The sequence below is a fragment of the Pecten maximus genome, chromosome 8 (genome assembly GCF_902652985.1).
Source record: "Pecten maximus chromosome 8, xPecMax1.1, whole genome shotgun sequence".
Classification (NCBI taxonomy): Eukaryota; Metazoa; Mollusca; class Bivalvia; order Pectinida; family Pectinidae; genus Pecten; species Pecten maximus.
Window position 1 is genome coordinate 6,139,612 of NC_047022.1, and position 22,900 is coordinate 6,162,511.

The window sequence follows — 22,900 nt, forward strand, 5'->3', positions numbered from 1 at the left end:
ATGTACTGACGAGCACCAAGGTGCATTTGACCAATTGAAGAAGTCTCTGCTTGGAGCAGTTACGTTGGCGCATCCCGATGCGAGTATTGTGTTCGTCCTGGACACTGATGCATCGAATGCTTTGATTGGTGAGGAACTTTCCTAGATTCAAGGCGGAAAAACACGTATGATTGGCTTCGCGAGGAAGGTGTTAACACCCGCTCAAAGGAAGTATTGCACAACGCGCAAGGAACTACTTGCCATAGTCACTTTCACGGGTCACTTTCGACACTATCTGCTTGGCAGGAAGTTTGTTGTTCGCGCGGACCACAATAGTCTGATATGGCTCCTCAACTTCAGGAACATCGAGGGTCAGTTAGCACGTTGGATTGAGGAACTCTCGTTGTATGATATGGTCATACATTATCGGTCAGGAAAGGACTATTGCAATGCGGATGCATTATCTCGCGTTCGGGACCGGATTGAGGACTGCCTTAGTTACCAAAGATCAGTTCCTCTGCAAGATCCGCCTTGTGGGTGCTGCCCTTATTGCACTAGAGCTCGGAATCAACGGAAAACATTTGAAGAGAAGGTGGATTATATGATTCCTTTATCCCTCGCTGATGTCAGGACTACTAAGGTGATCTCCGGTGGGGACATGTCATGTTTGGAAGGTTTGACAAGGGAAGAGCTTAGGCAGTGTCAGCTTGATGATAATGATCTCGGTCCGCTGATACACTGGCGGGAAGCCGGTTATTAGCCTGATAAACATGAATTGAAACTTTGCAGTCCGCCTACTCGTCACTGGTACCTCTGCGGTTCGCAGCTTCTTCAGCGGGATGACGTCTGGTTTTACCGATGAGAGGATCAGTTTGGGGATAGACTATTGTTCTTGGTGCCATTGGAGATGAGGAATCAAGTTCTTCATAGCGCACACGACCTCAGGTTGTCAGGTCACTTAGGCCAAACGAAAACGCTTGAAAGGGTAAGGAGAAGTGCAATCTGGTATGGCATGACGAGCGATTGTAAGCGGTACGTGGATCAATGTGAAGCGTGTAACTCTCAGAAAGGCTACTCTAAGAAATCGAGGGCGCCACTGGGGAAGTTTCATGCGGGGGTCCCTATGGAGAGGGTCCATGTTGATATACTTGGTCCATTACCTGTCAGTGAACGGGCAAATAAGTACGTTCTTGTCGTTGTTGATCAGTTTACCAAGTGGGTCGAATGTTTTCCTTTGGCAGATCAGACTGCAGAAACCGTTTCAGGGGCATTGGTTGATGATTTAATTTCCCGTTTCGGGGTCTCTCTTGAAATCTATACGGATCAAGGGAGGAACAAGGACGGTGATACCAGAACGACAACATACCGGCCATGCTCAAACGGTCAGGTGGAAAGGTACAATAGGACGGTCCTTCAGATGATCAGGTGTCATGCGAAAGGGAGGCAGCGGATGTGGGATGTCCACCTTCAGCAACTTGCTGGCCCTATACGGGCAACGCAACATCGCCAGACTGGTTTCACACCTAATCGCCTAATGATCGGTAGGGAGGTTGTCCAGCCTTTGGATTTAATGGTCGGAACAGTGGCAGTACAAACCAAAAGTTCAGTGCCGGACTTATATTTTGAACACCTAGAAAGGGGCATCAGAGAGACTCATTTACTTGCCCGAAGCCTTTTGAAGTCCTCGCAGACTATAATCTACGTTGTCGGCAGGTTTCGTACAGGACCGGGGATCTTGTATTTAAGATAGATTCGTCAGCAAAAATTGGACAGAGCCCGAGGCTTCGTGCTCCATGGCAAGGACCGTATGTAGTCTCAAAAGTTCTGTCAACAGTCCTTTACAGCATTCGCGACAGGAAGAATGAAAGTATCATTCACCACGATCGTCTCAAGCGATATAAGTCACTTGACATTCCGATCTGGGCCAAACGATTAAGAGACAAAGCCCTCTGTGAGGGGATACCCACGGAACCCGTGGCAGCCGAGGCTCAAATTAGTGGAGAGGCAGGGGACGGGCATGCTCAGTTCCCAGCCACTGTTACATGTGAGGAGGATGAGGACGAGCTCCTGAACTTTCCGGGCGAAGCGGTGGACAGCCATGATTCGTTCTTCGCCACCGATGCTTGTGGGGAGGACGGCGTCCTCGGCTTGGCGGGAGAGGATCAAATGATTTCTGTGGATTCAATGGAGGTTTCTGGACACGCCATTCGAGACAGACGTCCTCCGCAAAGACTCGGGTACAACGAACTGGGTGAACCGAGTACGGACCCAGGTGACTGATTCTGCCGGTGACTTGTCCTATTAAAATGGGGAAGAGTGTTGTGATCAATTGGTGCGAGGTGGTATTATTTAGAGACAAGTGTTCGCCAACTCCGACCGGAAGTGATGTGGTAAAGCGAATATCACTCGTCCGTGTAGTTCACACATAGTCAAGCAAGCATACAGACGTACATTCGTACTGTGCGGCGTGACTGTGAACTACACTTGCCAGCATAAGCGTAACATTGTTACAATAGCGTACATAGGGCCATCTTTACAACATTACTATAAATAGACACTATTCTACATATAACCTCTGTATATGGAGAACGTGTTGCTGCTAGGGGCCTAAAGGCAGGGAATTGCTATTACGTAATTGTCGAATTTTCGAGTCTTAATATCTGCCCCGTTATTAAGTTACAACTAAATAATTAACGATCACATATAGGAACATAAAACAGTTACACAAATGTAGTAGATAATCCATGGACAATATCGTAATGTTTATGAAGTCGATCCTTACGGTCGATAAATAATTCGCTTAAGGCCTGCTTTTAGTTAATTAAAAAACATCTTCTTTGTGCATGGCATTTGTTCAATAACGTCGACGCTAAAATTTACCATCAATAAAGAAAACAAGAATAAAAAAGAACGAAGATTTGCACCTTCACTCTTCAATCTTTGTCAATAATGAGTATACGTTGTCCATCATTGTCTTGGTTCCCTAATGTCTATATCATCGTGAGTTCTGATGAGGATTTTACGACTTACTGGAGTTTCCTTCCTATATACCATGCATGCGACCATCCATCGTCCAAAATGCGTCAATACTTTTGTCATGTTTGAGTTGTAGTAGATGAGCCACAAGGTCTTGGCGGTATTTCATGAGGTCTTCGGTGACAAATAATTTGTTCAGGTTGCGCGTTAGTTTTGATTTAGACATACATATTTTGGTCTTTATTTTCAAATTCTTGAGTCTACAAATAAGCTTTTCCGGTAGTAGGGTTAATTTTGCCTATGATATGTTATCTGTCTTCGTAGTTTTTCGAGATTTCCACGCCATGCTTTTCGAGCAAAGTTTAACTAAAATGGCATCGCTATTCTGGATTGTATCCGGTCTAAGTGGTATTTTATGATAACACAAAAAGTTCCTTCGCCTATACTGTTCTAAATAAATCCTCAATACTAGTTTGAACATCCGAGAACTGTCCGTTTAGGAGCTCGTTTTCGGCAACTTGCTTTTTGTTTTGCTCCTCAAAGTTATCAGTTTTTTCATCTTAGACTTTCTGTCGATTGATAGGACGATTGACTGCCTCTCTTACTGCATCTTGAATGACTGCGTCAATATTAGGCATAATAGCTTCAGTAAACTTAAGGGTCATATATATAGCAGAATAATGTTGAATTTCAAACACGAATAAATATGTTAAAATTTGCACAAAAATAGTCATGTAATAAACCAAAATGTTTGTTTGGACATGTAGTGTCTTAAAATCACAAATAATTTGTGTAGATGCTAATAATTTCTTCTATGGAGTTACTTTGTGGTAAGTTGTAGTATAGAATAATTCTAAGTCACAAAAATAACCAAACCTGAAAAATAGCCCAGCTGTCATGCCCACAAGTGTCTATAGAACAGGTTGGGAGCATTTGTTTGACCGGATTTGACTTTATGCCATTTCAAATGCTACTTAATCATACTTTAAAGACATCTAAGTATAGTAAGAATGACATTTTTAAGACAAATTGTCAAACTAGTGAGCTTTGGGCCTTTTTTCAGAAACATATATTTTACCCCGAACTCAATGGATAAACAGTTTTTCCTAAATACAGTCTTCCTGCCATGTCTAGAGTTCTCTAAAGTATCTAATATGAGCATTTTTGACGTTCGAAATACAAAAGAAGATGTACCTTCTTATATGCCATAATTGTGTGATATTATTCACAACCGCCAGTTGCATTGAAGGTCAAAATAAAATCAGTGTTAATACATATCACAAAGCCAAATCTAGTCAAAGCAATGCTCGTATGTTGTGCTTTAGACTCTTGTGGGCAAAACGAGATGACTGTTTTGCACAATAAATGCGATACAAATGAGTTAAATATGTCCCCCTGCAAAATGCATTTTCTCATGTTTTGTAGAAATTGACGAACTACTGAACAAATTAGATTTCAACAGCAAGGTTCACAGTTTGACATGATATATGATATCAAAATTTTATCAAGTTACTTCTATTAAATTGCACCCTAGTAGGGATGTATAGTCTTGTAAAAAATCAACTGTTTTTGCGGATTTTCTGTTAAGATGCCCCTTAACAAAGTTGTCTGCATAAAGGTAGAGTCATTGGATTTGTTATTGATGATCTGGTCAAGGTTAACATTTTTGTCTTTTGCTAGTTGGAGTGCAAGCCCAGAGGCTGTAGGGGAGGAGAAACGTTCAGGACATGATAGATCTGGTAGAGAGCTCCTGCGTTTGGACGCGGAGTCAATAGGATACGAAGCCTGTTGTTTTCGTTTCACAGGACTAGCTAGCATACTGGCTGTTCAATGTAGGGACAATTGGCGGTACGTGCACTATATACAGATATACCTGAGCTCAACTGTGAACAGCCTTTCAATTTTCAATGTGGGTAGGTCCATTAGTGTGTTAACAAAACATATTGATTAGGAATACTACTGTGTCCAGCAGGGTGCTGTTTTAGACCATTCGTTTTTGTTACAATTTCATATTGATAACACAGGGATTGCATCATTTAATTTTAAAACAGTGTTTACACATATTCATGTAACTATGTGATCAATTGTCCACATGTTAACAATTTTGTCGCTAAATCTAGACCAGTATAAATACAAATTATGCAGCTGGTGATGAGGTTTGTTATATCATAAACAACTATATACATGTATATATACAAAAAAACCTATTTCCACTAAATCACTCGTATAGACTCGTCTCAAATCAATATGCTAATCAAAGTTCAACACGACAGATCATTCTGGCCGGACTATGTATAGAATATTAAGAGGTCAACTATGTCCCGTTTAACAGTTTACCATCAATTCAGCACACTTCGATACGTGCCTTGCAAAAACATCATGCGAGCCAAATGTTTGGCGAATTTCACGGTCAGTACTTATTCACTGCCGATCTGATTAGTCACCTAACTAGCTATATTATCATTGAAGAATGGGTTGAAGAATGGGAGACTAGTATTATTCAAGTATATCTTAGACTTAATCCTGATAGCAAGCCTTTTGGTACCAAGCCTTGACGTAAAACGTCTACATTTTCACCACAACCCGCAGTCTCTGTGCAACCCTGTGTAGACGTTTGATTGGTATTTCTTCATTTTTGAAAATGTCTTTGACCAACTCAACACAACACAACGTAACCAACATCATAAGCCCTGGAAACAGCAACATGTGTAGCTTTAACTGATCTTCGCTCCTTGGTGGCGCCATTTTCCACACTCATTTGCAAGTGGAGGTAAAGTATATTTCGTCAAAGGAGAGAAAGGTCCAAAGTTTTCCCTTTTTCTTAATTCTGTAAGACCAATACTGGTTAAGCTCCAAATGTAATCGCCACCATATTTTTAAACATGGTCAATGGATAGGTTTTTTTCGAGTCTGAATGATTTTCATAGTCTCAACATCTTTAATCCGTATTTTGTAATTTATCTACATTGCTATTCTTGATAGAATTATACATGGGCTTTTCGAAAGACTTCAGTACTTATTTCATTTGGGCTTGCAAGAACTGTCAAAACTTGCACCATGATAGGGAGCGCCAATGTTTTAACCAATGATTGATAAATTCCTGAGAGACCAATTAGCCAAAAGATTCTCTATTGCTTAATATTTTTTTCAGTGAAATTGCTATCAAAAATATTTTCTTTGGATAGATCATATGAAATTCCTATTAGCTTGAATTTACTATTGTGATTCCAGAAAACTTTCGGAATTGTTTTGATTTCCTCTTCGCAGCTCCGTATTGTCCCTATCAATACAGCTTGAGTTTTGTCAAAGTTTTCCTTCAAGCAGGAACATTCTCCAAAGATGTCAATCAAGAAAAGATGTTTTTCTAATGATTTCTTATTATCATCCAGTGTTAGTGTTGACTCATCCGCGAATTGACTTGATATATATTCCGAATTATTTTGGATAAAACCTTTAATATCAGGATCAAACTTCATAGCTGCTGAAAGAAGTTAAAAGGTTTTGGACACACCAGGTATTTTTCCATTTTCTAGCAGCCCAACCCCATAAATATTGGCTGGGCCAGGTTTCCACCTCGCGTCGCAAAGCTGTTTATCTATTTTAGGCCAGTAGGGGGATATTGCTGCTGGCTGAAAAATTTGAATGAGCTAGGTGGTCACGTGGTCCAACGCGTCATCTGGTTCACATCTCGATGATAGCGTCTACTCGTTACATGCATTATAGAGAGAAACTACAAATAGTTTGATACTATTTTGCAATTATGGAAAGCAATGACAGTGATTTTCCTGATGTGGGCTCGATTCCCAACATACTTCCGTATCAATTTGAGCCTATCATCAACAACATAAATTCACAGGCTGTCAACGAGGAGGTTACATCATCAGCTGATTCAGACATCGATCAGGATTCTCAGGACGGACAACTTCAAAGAGCCCCATATTATTTTGTAAACATTTAAAGCAATAACAGTGAATGTCCTGATTTTATCATCTTACATGTTTAGATTTTCTTTCCACACCTCATGTCTGTAATTGTATAATCAAAATAGTAGACCAGCGGACAATATCATAACCTTGGTAATTTACTAATATCACATGTCATCTTTTTATTTTATTTTTATTCTAAAAACTCAAATAATGGCATATACACTATAGGTCTACTCAGAAATGTAAATATCACATGTGATATATACATCTCTGGTCTACTATACAGTGAGATGACAAAATGACCTCACTTGTGCAATCTTTTTACGGTGATTAATTTTCCTAGCCTTGTTAACCATTTTATTTTTGGCATAATTTGATAAGATTTTGTACACTTTTAAGAACATGTTTTTCCCTTTTCTGACGAAATATTAACATAAAAATATCCATTTCTTAATTTTGCAAGATAAAGATTTGATAAAAATGCAGTAGTTTGATTTTTATCTGAGACGATACATGTATTTTGTGTACATTGAACTTTGAGGATTTCCTTTGTACACATTAGATCAAGAATTTTTAAATATTGGTTGAAATTAAAGCATCCAGATAATTTTTTACTCAAAGCATGATGTGATGACATGTTGGAAACTAAAGATCCTTGGATTCTTTATTTAAATCAGTAACTTTGAACTGTCAGTCTTTTGTTTCAAGAAATCAGTTACTGTTCTGTTCAATTTTATAGTAATGTACTCAAACAACGTCCTTTTTTGACAATTTCCTTAAAGAATATTTATGAAGGTTATGAAGGAAATGTATTTGATGTGGTGAAAATGTTACGCAGACATTCGTATTGATTGATTAAAACATATCATTTTAAATACTATAGTATCTTTAAACGTATTCAGTTACTCAAAGTAGAAAATATAAAAGAACTTAACAATTTAGGAAAATATTTATCACTAGCAAATAAACTAAAGGAAAGATTTTTTATAAGACTTTAATAAGAATATATTCATTTTTAAAGATTATTTCTCTGTTTCCCTGTAACAAATCTGACTAATTAGCTTATTGAATTATAAATCATGTAAGCGTGGATGCCTTTGTCCATTAATGTTATATACTATTTTATCCAATGAGTTGTAAAACTTATGGAATAAAGTTGAATTTAATACAGTTGTTTAATGAATAACGGGATCATCACTGGAGTACATGTAACCAATTCACTGTTGTAACCCAATATATTAATGTAAAGTACTCCCATATCACAAAACCTTTGGTAGATAGTGTGTAAATAGTGATTTAATGCGACACACATTTGGTGTTATTAACGTTAGTTATACTATCATATCGGCAGCAGTGAACCTGTGACGTAGGAGGCTGACCGACCTCGTTATCAGAATGAAATTTTGCATATAGGTCAGTTGTCCAGATGGGCCATTGCTGTGCCCTGTATCTCAGCGTGTATATACACAAACCCAGGAGTGTGAGGGTAATATGACTGGTTTTCATAAAACCAACCTATAGACAACTTTAACCTTTTTGTGTCTAAAACCCTTTAAAGACATGTAACAGAAGACTCTTTTCAAACATCAAGCGGAGAACGATTCTTTTTATTCCTTTCATTTGGTTCCTTTAGACAAGAAACCAGACTGTCCGGCACCCCGATCCTTCAACAGCTTTGCAGCTAAGGCTAATACTATGATTACTACGATGTGTTGCCCTCGTGAGCCAAACACATAATGATGGTGCGGTCAGCAGACCGGATGTTAGAGTGTTATGTCCGGCGGGAAATTGGAGCGTGCAGTGCGAGTACCGGTCAGTGTCGTACTTGTCGCATTGCATATGTCCCGAGTCCAGGTCAATGTCAACATATATGTCAAACACACAGCACGGATGTCAAGATCACGTGATTATATAACCCTGACCATATACAGATTTACATACATAGACATGTACACATATAATACTGGGTTACAGACAGATAATAAATAGATAGGGAGACAAAGGGTCTCCCTGTTGTACACCTAGGGTAACATATAAAAATAGAAAGAAAGTATTCGCGAATTGACTTGATATATATTCCGAATTATTTTGGATAAAACCTTTAATATCAGGATCAAACTTCATAGCTGCTGAAAGAAGTTAGAGACAGATAATAAATAGATAGGGAGACAAAGGGTCTCCCTGTTGTACACCTAGGGTAACATAAAAAAGTAGAAAGATATCCATTATTTTCAACAGTTGTTGATATGTTGGAGTACAAAGTCTTGAAACAATTAAACATATCATTAATATAACATCATTAATAATCCTCGAACATTCTCCGATATAACGACCTTTGACAAAACCGGACTGGCTTTCACTGATTATATTCATTAAAGTGGGTCTCCAATTTTTAAGATATCATTTTGATTTCCCCGATTTAGTTATACATTTTATTATTCCTTGGTGTTGGCCTATTGACACTGATTGATCCTGAAAAGTTTGGTTGATAAATTAAATATAGAATGTATTTATCCCAGTGGGCACACAACGTCTGGAGAACGTTGCAGTTACGTCAGGATGCAACGTTGCATTTAGGTTGTAGTAATGTTGCAAATGAAAGTTTGGGGAACGTTTTCATACAACGTTCCCACAACGTTACTGAGTTACGATGTGGCAACGTTTTATTTACGTTGTATAGACGTTGCCACAACGTCGTATTATTTTCTTTTCTACTATTGTTACCTATTATGTACAACAAAAACTCAAGTTTTTTTTAAACATTATTTTAATGTCTTTATTTCCATGTGTCCATGTGCTTGCACTCTTCCCATCACTCATATCTCTGATGTCTCCAATTACCTCGGTGCATCCAGTTATCACCATTTAATCTGTAAATAGAAAAACAACCAAACAATTATTATTGATATACCGTAAACTTTTCGGCAATATATCATAACGTGCTCGGTTAACAAATATGCGTGAAACTAAACTTATGCCCGGTGATACCAAAAACGTACATCCGTTGTACGTACGTACGTGAAGATAAATCATAGCATGCCCGATCTGTTTGTAAATAAACACAAGTCAAAATCAAACGCAGTGTAATTAACAAAATACGAATCATACAGAACTTACCTTGAATTACTGATCTGTATTCGGGAAGAAAACTGATTCCATATGTTATTTTGAAAGCAAATACATACTCCAGTATAGCAAGTCAACAGTCCGATTGAAATGTGTGTGTGTACGGCCCACGTGTGTTTGCAGAACAAAGAACCGGAAGTTAAAATTACCGCGCAAATATCAATACTCTTTTTTCTTCTCTCTATCTATTTCTTTCTAATTGCAACAGTTTCAAACAAAACATGATATTTTCATGCAGTTAAAACTGAAATTAAAGTCGTTTAAAAAAAATGTTTTTGAAATGAATGCGAATGTTTGCATTGCCCCCTGGCGGATATATATTGCAACATAAAGGGAGGTAACACCGATTTGTTATCGTAACCTTGTAAGTTCGTTTGATCACATTTATCTGTATTAAAGGAGGTCTTACAGCAAAATTGGATCAGGAAAGGATCAATAATCGATATTATATAATTAGGGCACATTATAGGCGACGTAGGTTGCTTTTAAACTAATCTAAACATATTCATTATTGACAAATAAAATTTCGAGCAAATTAGATAATTAAATTTATCTTTATCATTAAATTTGATGTTTTCGTTCGGTATGTCTTTGGCATTTATGTAAACTTGCAAGCCGTTTAAAATTAACAACAAATACACAAAGTTTGCATTAAAACCTTGTTACAACGTTGTCACAACGTCAAAAGCTAACGTTGCACTAACGTTTGACATAAAACGTTCTCACAACGTTGTAGGAAAGTCCCGGACGTTGTGACCTGAATAGGACGTTTTCCGGACGTTCTCCGAACGTTTTGTGTCCACTGGGATGTCAGACCACACAAATTTGTAAAACAGTTGTAAAGCCATCAAGGCCTGGGATTTCCCATTGCTCGTATCTTTTCAAAAGTCTTCAGACATTCCTCTACCGTGAGTGGTCTATTCATTGAATTGCTTTTCTAGAGTCATTTTACTTAAATACGGATTATTTTCATTGATTGTTGATTGGTGTATTTCTGTAACACCAGTGCCTTTTTTACTATACCAAAATTTTTCTTTTAGTATATCATGAATGTCATAAATCTCATTTCCTTAAGATGAAATTAGTTTAGTAATTATCTTTTCAGTATATTGTCTTTTTTAAGGTAACAAAAGTACTTCGTACTGTTTTCTCTCTCCACCTCCACCATCTTGCTTTTGCTCTTGTTATAATACCTTGTATTTTCTTATACCTCAGTGTTTTATGTTGTCCTTCAATATCTGGTATACCATGATTTACACTATCAACATTATTTGGAGTGCTTTGAAGTACAGGCATGTATCTCAAATTTATCCATTTTTAGATTTTAATAAATCACAACCTCCAGTGAGATTTTCTTATAGAATGTGTACATCATATCAATTGAAATGGTCTCATTCTGTTAAAATACTATGAGATTAAAAATAATTACACAATTTCCATTGATGTAAAGTACATATTCTATAAAAAAAAAAAGCTTAGTCGGAATTGTTGGAGATACATTCCTGTTCCTCTAAACAATATGCAGATGTATATTATACAAATATCTTACTTCATCTGCTTCTTTGTTTTCTTAAAAGCTGGGTAACTGATAGTTTCCCCTCTTATAATTAATTTCAGAGTTTTCAATAGCAATGTATCATCTATGCTATATACTGCATTCACTATAGCATTGCTATCATCTGTCCTATACTGAGGAATCCACAGTATCGAAACATCTTCACTCAAAACCAAAAACTCGTACCAACCTTTGGCATCCGAATATCAAATTTTCTAGAAGAATTAAACATATCTTTAGACAACATAGCCACGTATTCAGTACCGGATATACCACCATGGCTTGTTAAAACACCTGACATTAATTTCACGCTACATGAGCGGGCAAAGGCCAGTGCATTACCCGCAGAACACAAATCCTCCTTTCGGGAGTGCATTGCGGGTTTCCCTACTCATGCACAGAACTACACTGATGGCTCAAAATATGGTGAGAGGGTTACAGCAGCCTGCTGCACTACTCACCAAAATGGCATTAAACCTAGACCAAACAAACATCAAGCTTCCGTATTCAGATATAAAGCCAATCATTCAGTCAGCCATTCGACACCAACTGCAACAACGATGGTGCACAGAGACAACAAATAAACTTTTTAAACTGCAACCAAAACTTAAGCCAAGTCTGCCCAGTCGGAGAGATCGCAGAGAGGAAGTTGTCCTCTCTCGCCTCCGAACTGGGCATACCTACATCACACAAGTGCATCTACTGAAAAGGGGAGATCCGCCTATATGCCACGCATGCGACTCCCCTTTCACTGTGGAGCATTTTTTTAATTAATTGCGCAGACTTTAAACATGTCCGGGATAAACATTTCGATGTTCCCGACATGAAAACACTCTTTGATATTGTAAGCGTAGATCGTATCTTTGAATATCTGAAAGAGATGGATTTGTTTTACAAAATGTAACTCTAAATTTATCATGATCATTCAACAATACCTCATCCGTTCTTATCGTTCCAAACCATTCATCATAGTTTGAATTCTCATCATTCATTATCACTTTTAACATGAATTTTTTCTGAATCTTAGTTTTATTCCTGGATACCTTAAATGCATTTTGCTTGTTGATCATCTTTTTAAATAAACAAATCTCTGTTTTATCTGTCCACCTTTATTTAATGAAGTGACCGCTCCATCTTAGAAATAGCTAAACCGACTGGCCCTAAATGATCATAGTTATCGATGGGCCGTTAAACTCAAACAAACAAACAAACTGAGGAATCACTTCGCCTATAGCATTTTTAATTATGTTTATATATTCTAGATTCCCCAATAAATTATTATTAAACTTCCAAGTACCACATCCACGTTCTGTTTTGTTAACTTCAAATTCAATATAGACATGTGAGTGATCAGATTCATATGCTATGTCCATATTAGCATTTTGAATATAATTTTGCAATTGCAATTGATGAGATCAGAAAAAATTCTAACAGACATTTTTTCCCATAAGGGCCAAACCATGTATATTTCCTTGACTTTTCATTTAACTCTCGCCTAAGATCCATTGAATCTATGTTTTGCATGATATTATGAAATTCCCTACTGGCTTTTGTATTATTACGATTCATATAATTAGTTGTATCAATTTCATATTCTAGGGGGACGTTCCGATCGCCTGCAATTATTACAGTATCATTTCCAAGGAATTCAATTTTCCTTTGTGCGCAAGTAAAAAATTCTGGACTGTCATCATTAGTGCAATATATGCCACAAAGGGTGAGTTTTATATCTTGTTTTATAATATTAAATAACAAATAGTTTCCATTTAGGTCTTGGACAATATATATTATTTTATATTCAAAGCAGTTTTTAAAAATAATTGCTATACCCCTGCTTTGAGAGGAGAAAGAGGCAAAAAATACTTTTCCTCTCCATTCATTTCTTCATACGTTTTCAGTACTTGAATCACTTAAGCAATGAACACTGGTTTCAATGTTGTAATTGTCGATATGGCAGCATGATGTATGCTGTGCAAAAGGCATGGGAACCCATTAGGGTGTCCATGCTACATTTGCCCACCATACATCTTGCTGCCATATCGACTATAGCAACATTAAAACCACTGTTCAATACTTATATAACATTGAAAAAAACTAAACCAACACAAAAAATCCCGCCTTTTTTAATGTCACATGACCCACTGGGTGTTATAGCCTGTGGCACTGGGTGTTATAGGCGTATGGTGGCAACTGCCTCTTAGCATTGTGTCGATGGGGAAATGCGGAGCAAATGTAAATAATATGTGTATGTTAGAATAGAAATGTCATACTTGGATCGACAGCGATGGAAGAAGTCCCGCCTCTTGATGATACATGTATCACTAGACAAGCCCCGACAATTCAAACATCTTATTCTTATTCTATCTATATTCATAATTAGATATCATTATAAACTTAAACATTTGAATCATGGTTGCAAAAATTAACAATGCAGTTTTATAAGAAAAATGGAAAAACACGCTCCCCAAACCTAATATGAAATCTTCCCTTCAAACATTTGAAGGATAGGAAACGCGTGAAACTTGTATACTTTGACACGTGTAAGTCTTCGTTTTAGAATTCTTGTATGTAGCATAAAGTAATAATTAAGTTCTCTTTATTCTTGAAGTGATTGAATATTCACCCAAAGAAAGACGTTTTCTGTCATATTTATATGAACTACCACATTTTTTATGCATATATAACTGTAACTAATGTGTGTGCTTGGTTCACTCTCAGTGTGAAATAAGAAGTTGCATGGCTATACTATATAGCCTGTGTGCGGTAGACATGACCTTCTGTATGCGCATGTCACATTCGTGCACATGTGTGCAAGTGAGTATACTTGTACTAGTTTGTATACAAAGTATTTGGGTTTATATATAACTGTTGTATATGTGGTAATATGTACGTTTACTTTTAAGCAGTACAAATGTAGGTTTCAGAAACAGCAGCCAGGTTATTGCTCTTTTTTATTACTATTATTATTTTGTATGGGAAAGCCTGAGAGGACCTCGGGCTTCCCAGGCATCGAAAGTATTTTGTATGTAAAGGTACACGCGGGTGTTGTTGTATATGTAGTAATATGTATGTTTAAGTCTAAGTAATCTACCAATGTTAATACATACATTTATATATTTGATTGTTAATATATACACATGGATGTACGATGTGTAGAAAGCAGGCCAAACTAAATTTCCCTCAAAACCCTATGGTTACTCAAGGAAATTTTCTTTTTTCGGTTTCTTTTTTATCATTTTTTTACAACTCATGTTTCTCTATTGTGGTGAATAATGAAACTTATTTCTTGCGTATTTACATATTACTCGTACTAGTAAATACATCTTACCGTGTTAATAAAATGCACCATTTTATATCACTTAAACCTCGCATTTTTCAAACTGGTTATTTTTGGACACGGGAGTATCCCTACTACTGTATGTGTATGAGATAACATAATGCCCGTTGATTATTTTTCCCACCGTGTTCGTACTGGTTTGTATCATGCGAGGTCAAGTCGTTTACCTTACAGTAAACAATTAGATGTACTCTGCGTCTTAGCGACCAATTTATTTGGTATGTACAAAATCGTTCCTGCAGGTAGGGCGTAAGAATTGTACCTGCTGCACCCATTGCATGATCGTAAGAGACGACTAAACTTGGGATCTTATCTTTTCTCTTCTTTCTAAACAACTTTCTTCTTCCTAATGTCTCCCTTGACAATGCCTCACTTTTGGCATTTAGTTGAGCGTTTGCCGCTGTGAGGAAGGTTTTGGGTTCTGTCCCCTGGTCGGGACATACCAGAGTCTTTAAAAATGGTAGTTGCTACTCCTGCTTGGCGCTCAGCAAATTAGGAGTGGGACGACTGGTTCGCCCGTTGTCAGTATAATGTGACCGGGTGGGGTGTGCTGCTGGGTGTCTTCGGCAGTATGCTTCAGTAAGGTAGCACTCTAAATCGGCAAAAGATCCGGCCTATCACAAGGAGACTTAACACGAACATACCGCAGCCTCCCAAAACTAACATACGCAATCACCACACGCATACATGTCGCACGCACAGGATGCCGTCCTTAAATGACCTTAGCTGTTAATAGGACGTTAAACAAAATAAACCAAACCAAACCAAATGTACAAAATCAATGCTCTACCAATCATATTGATTCTTTATATGCTTGTACACGACAAGCTTTCCAAAAACGTAATGATAAGATACATGTATTTGAGGATCATTTTGATACTGTACCTGCAATTGTAATCATGAAGTATACCGTGTACTGTATATTACCGTCAGGCCTTTTTTACCTACTATTACGTTGCGAATGGTACTATTACTTCATATACGTTATTGAAAGCTGTTCACCTATAATGTATATTGCACATCTTTTTAGTCTCATAAATTTGCTTCTTCGCTGTGGAGATATTGAAAGTAACTCAGGTCCTGAAAATTCCTCCCTATGTTCTGATTTAACTATTCTTAACCAATATTATTTATCATTAGTACATTACAACGTTCAGAGTTTATTACCAAAAACTAATTTAATTTTTAGTGAATTACACCAGTATGACATTTTATCATTTACTGAAACCTGGTTAACACCGAATACAGAAAATGCAAGTGAACTTTTGAATTCTAAGTTTCATGATCCATTTGTAAAATCACGGTCAGATAGAATTGGTGGAGGTATTGCTGTGTATGTCAATAAAGATACTACTGCGTGTCGACGCCCGGAATTTGAAGTAAATAATCTTGAATGTATTTGGGTTGAATTGCATATCAATAATAGGATTATCATGTTGGGAACTTTTTATAGACCACCAAACTCTGGAAATGAAACTTGGAATTTAATTGACCACTCTATTGATTTGGTAACAAATTGTAAATCTGATAGCATTTTAATTACAGGTGATTTTAATGAAAACCAGTTAGCCGTTAACCCTTGTCGAATTATTGATTTAATGTATAGATATAATCTTATCCAACTTGTTGATGAGCCTACTCATTTTACTGTAGACTCATCGTCTCTTCTAGATATACTTTTGACAAATGATTTAAATGTTATTAAGAAAGTTGTTGTCGGCGAATCGTTTTTGCCAGCTGATACTAGATACCACTGTCCCATCTACACATATTTAGATATTGGCCGTAATACTTTGAATATTAACATTGAAAGACATATTTGGTTATATAAAAATGGTGATTATGAAAGGTTTTGTGATAGCTTGAATGATATTGACTGGAGTAGCCCACTTGAAAATTTAACCGTTAATAAATTCGCTATCTTTTTTAATTCAAAAATTTTAGAAATAGCAAAAAAATGTATTCCTAATAAAACCGATTTTATAAGACATAGTGAGCCACCATGGATACATAGTGAAGTAAGAAAACTAATAAGGGTTCGAAAAAGATTACATCGGAAAGCTAAAAACACACAAACTCCATATCATTGGCAGCAATTTAAACATGCAAGAAATAAATGTATAGATGCTATAAGGAAAGCAAAAAGTGAATATGTTTTAAAGTTAACGGGTAAAATAAAAAATATGTCTACTTCGACACGAGACTGGTGGAAATTAATTAATACTTTTACAAAGTTTTCAACAAAACAATCTCGTATACCGACATTATTACACAACGATATAAATTATGAGGACGATAAACAAAAGGCAGATATTTTTAATTATTACTTTACAAGCTAGTCTACAATTGATGACTCCCATGTAACACTTCCGCGTAATATAGTTACTCCAGAATATAAACTGGAAAACATTTTCATATCTGAACAAGATGTTAAAGATGCAATGTGTATGTTAGATACTTCTAAAGCATCAGGTCCTGATAGTATCAGTCCTAAAATCATTAAAGAAGCAAAAACTAATTCAATAATTTCAATTCTTTCCAGGTTTTTTAATAAATCTATCGACTGTGGTATATGTCCTTTATATGGAAAGAAGCAAATATCACGCCAGTCTTTAAGAAAGGCAATAAATGTATTGTATCAAATTACAGACCTATATCTTTGATAAGTATCGTAGGTAAACTAATGGAAAGGTGTATTTTTAAACATATTTATAATTTCTATAGAGATACAATTTTTTTTTACAAAATGTCAGTCAGGATTTACACCAGGGGATTCCTCAGGTAACCAGTTATTAAGTATTACAGATGATATCGGGAGGGCTTTAGATGCGGGTAAAGAAATTATAGCTGTATTTTGTGATATTAGTATAGCTTTCGATGGAGTTTGGCATAGGGGTCTTATACACAAACTACAAAAATCGGGTATCTCTGGAAAACTATTGTCTTGGTGTAAAAACTATTTATCTGACAGATGTCAAAGAGTTGTACTTAATGGAATTTCTTCTGAAACTCAAAATATTACTGCAGGCGTACCTCAAGGCTCAATTTAAGGTCCTCTTTTCTTCCTGGTATATATAAACGATATAGTAAATGATATGAACTGTGGCGAACAAGTGGTTAGTAAAATTCAATCCAGACAAAACAGAATCGTTATTATTCAGCAAAAAAACTTCACAAAGAACTTATGACCCTATAACTATGAATAATATAAATGTAACTAGTGTAAAATCCCACAAACATTTAGGAGTATTGTTGTCTGATGATGGTACATGGAATAACCATATTGATTATATATTGAAGAAAGTTTCACCAAGGCTGGCTGTATTAAGAAATTTAAAAAACATCCTCGATAGAAATTCTCTTGAAACAATTTATCTCTCTTTTATAAGACCTATATTGGAGTATTCTGATTTTGTCTGGTATAATTTACCAAATTATTTAAGTCAAAACTTAGAAAACATACAGATAGAAGCTGCGAGAATAGTTACGGGTGCTACAAAATTATCAAGTGTAAGTTTATTATATAAAGATGTTGGGTGGGAAAAGCTATCTAAAAGACGGGAAAATCATAAAATTTTACAGTTTCACAAAATGTATCATAAAAAAACTCCATCATATCTATCTGAATTAGTCCCATGCCGGGTGTCAGAAAGCCACAGACATAATACCAGAAATTCAAATAATTTACTTTCAATTAATTGTAGAACTCAGTATTATAAAGACTCTTTTTTATCCTCGTCAGTACATTTATGGAATCTATTACCTTTAGATATTCGCGAAAATCCCTCGGCCAATATAATTAAAGCTTTTTTTTACAAAAAGACAAAGTAATCATTCCTAAATACTTTAACATTGGAAGTAGACATCTTCAAATTTTACATACACATTTAAGACTAAAATGTAGTAATCTAAATCAACATTTGTACATTAGAAATCTGGAAGATAGTCCATTATGTACCTGTGGATCAGTTGAGAGTACTCATCATTATTTACTCTCTTGTGAAAAATACACCACGATCAGACAAAATACTTTATTACAGTTAGATATTATTCTTAAAAAAAAACAACACTTTTATGGGGTAATGATGTTTATACAAAGCAGAAAAATGAGGAAATATTTTTAGCAGTACAAAAATGTATTCATCTAAGTAAACGCTTTAGTTAATATTTATGTTTTGTATGGTATCGTATACATATTTGTACTTCGTACTGTAGGGTAAATTTATATATCAACGGTCATACAATATAATGGTGTCATGAATCATCTATAATCAATTCTATTCAACACATGTACTTTCACAAAATTATGTAAAATGTTACATTTGTACTTCGTACTTAAAGGTAACTCATTTATCTATAGTCTAACAATACAATGGCGTCAAAAATCATGTCTGTCAATTATATTCACCACATGTATATTTTTATAACTATGTAAAATATTATTTTGTTCTTAGTTATCAAAATTAAGGTGTCCTAGTTCCGAAGATGTATTTGCTTTTCTGTGTGATTGGGAAAGGAATTGATATAAGCTTTAAGCTTGTTTTCCCATCCCATTTGCTATTTTCTGTATATGTAATGTTATTGTGTCTGGTTGAATAAAATAATGTTTAAACTAAACATTTGATATTTCTCACATCAATCCTGAAGCACCGAGGAGCTATAGACTGATGGTAACATCGGGTAAACAGCTTCCTCAACAAAAAAGACTAGACCCTAGAAACGTGTTCGCCTTCAAGATAAACTTAAACAAACAACTTTGGATATTATTTTTTTTAAATAAATAGGTATAAATAGAACCAAGTTTATATATACTTAAAAAGAGTAAGACATGTCCTCTAGAGGAATTCAGAAACTTAATTGCTACTAATAAATGAAGAACACTGTAATTCAAAGTAAAAAAAAAAATAGATAAATGAGTGTAAAAAAGAGACAATAATAAACAAATTTAAACAGAAAAAATAATAAGAAAAACAAATAATTAAATGATATACAATGTACTTGTGGGCAAAAGATAGCTTAATAAACACAAAAGACAAAATAAGTACCTATGGCTTAGCAAGTGAATAAGTTTATATATCAGAAGAACCAGCAATTGCACTGATGAATTGTCTGACGATAACAAACGTTCATAAGATACCCAAGAGTTATAGGAATTATATATATCATGAACTTATCTTGACTATGACATGATATCGTATGTCATTTCAGCATTATGAAATACAAATGAATAAAAGTGTAGAACAATCAACACATATAGAAACAAATCAGTAACTGATACACGTTTGTATATCTGTGCACAGTAAACATATAGTATTCATTTGATCTAGATACCTATAGGCCTGTAGACAATAGTTAGAATTTTTCCCTTTCAATATCAACTCAGCAATTTGCAAAAATATGTAGTAATTATAGCATCTTAAAGTCTGCAGACAAAAACGTTGTTTGCATCTTGACTTGTAAGCAATAATATCACCAACGAGTTACTTCACACACGATTCATATGTTAATTCTTCAAATTGTCATCATACTGATCTTACCCTGAAAAAGGCGAGTCAGCATTCGACACGAAATAATACACAACATTTATCAATCTCTTCCAGTGAGATACTTATACGCAACAATTTCAACAAACATTTATTACTCTAAACATTTTCATTATGATTTTTTGTGCGTAAAACTTAATTTTGCACATATGATTTCAAAACACCCTCTTGATGTTCCATCTACAATAATTGGTAAGGATAAGTGTTTATGCTGGTTAGTGATTTCAATGGGTGTATTTTCAAATGTGAAAGACAGAACAAAAGAAGTTGTCTACTTGACTCTAACTTGGCAATCGGAACACCTCGCCTCCGTCTGCGAAGGTCTAGTTTCGGAGAAAATGACGAGGGGTTCCGATTGTCTAACTAGGGCCTCGGTTTTGGTAGGGTTAAAGAACATCAGCCATTTTATTTTTTACCAAAATTAAAGTTGTCTTAGATCACTTCTTACCTCAGCTTCAATAATATTTAAGTCGTTGGACGGAAAGGAAAGAGAAGTATCATCTGTGGAAAGCGTAGACAGAGAAGAAATTAACAGGAAATATTATTTATGTATAATAAGAAGAAAAGTATACCAAGAACGGAACCTTGAGAAACATCAGGATTTATAGTCTTAAACGAGACATGATTTTATTCAAACGGTCAGAATAGTGTTGTATTGATATATTTCTTGATAAAACCGGCTATTTATGTCAGGTAAAGACATATAAAATGTCTAATTTGAGCTTTTCATAATTAATTTTTCACACACTCACAAAAAAAAAAAAAAAAAAAAATAAAAAAATAAAAAATCGCACGACATTTATTGATAATCAATTATATTATAATCTGTTTCATAAAAAAATATAAGCGCACTGAATTCTTTAGTTTTTTTCATTACACACTAAGAAGATGTTTATGTAAACCTGGCATATATAGGAACGTGTATGGCTCGCCCGTGTAGACTTATATATATACAATTATATAGTATGTGTATTGATACAGACGACACGGTTACCTGTGATCGATGTCATTCTGATCAATGTCGCCGGCTAAACTTTGCGTTAACTTTTTAATTCTCACATTTTTATACAAATTTTTTTTTTCAACATATCACTGACTTAACAACACCAGTCGTTTTTGATATAAACTAATTGACATAATATAATAATTATATATACTCACTAAAAATGGTAGTTGCTGCTCATGCTTAGCGCTCAGCAAATTAGGAGTGGGACGACTGGTTCACCCGTTGTCAGTATGGGTGGGGTTACTCCTATACGTATATGAAGTCTTATTCCACCTGATTACATTGGTGGATATTGCGAGATGACAGCCTGTCAAAAGTTTCCTGTCGTGTAAACCTTTAATATTGTTGGAGCACGGGTGGGGTGTGCTGCTGGGTGTCTTCGGCAGTATGCTTCAACGAGGTAGCACTATAAATCGGCAAAAGTTCCGGCCTATCACAAGGAGACTGAACATAAATATACCGCAGCCTCCCAAAACACGCATGCGCACTCATCACACGCATGCATGTCGAACGCACAGGAGGCCGTCCTTAAATGACCTTAGCTGTTAATAAAACGTTAAACAAAATAAACCAAACTAAACGAAACGAAACTTTAAGCATTCCGAGATTATATTTCATGATATTGATTTTTTTATGATACAGCAATATCAAATTTATGTTGGCCTACTATATATAACAAAGTGTCATGCTTCACATTAAGTAAGACCTTACAAGTGACCAAAATATATATATATAAAAAAAATGGAGCTCATCCGACTAGCCAGGGACAAATCACACAAAAAAAAAAGATATAGAGAATACATGGTCAGTGTCTTAAAATATAAGCTGTATTTTGGCGAGGGTAAAGAAAGACAAAAGTGGCGAGCCTTGGCGAGCCACTTTTGTCTTTCTGTCCCGAGCCAAAAATACAGCTTATATCTTAAGACACTGACCATGTATTCCATTTATCCTGCAACAGACATAAAAATAATCATCAGAAATAATCATTTTGAAGTGGAACGGTGTCAAAAATGACAGAAATATGTTCGCCTTTTAAACGTAGTTTCACTTTGAAGTAGGTCAGTCGAACTGACGCACGTGCTATGATTCCAAAATACAGCTGTTTTCCGTCACTGCCGTATACAGCAAAAATATATACGGTGGGTGTATTCCGACAATGCGGTGGCAGTTGCAGGATAAATATATATATTGGATCGCGGGAGTGGACACCATATTCCCTGACGAGATAGCATACAGACAAGTTAAACTCCTTGGGTTCCAGGCTACATTAATATGGACATACAATTAGATATATCAAAAAACATTTACCATTAAATTGTTTTCTCCCAACGGTTTTATTTATCAAAAATATTTGATGACATGCAAGAACACTAACGAGATTGAAATATGTCACATTTCCTTAGTATAGAAGGGAGAAGTTTTATTAAATCATGTATATACCGTCAGATTTAA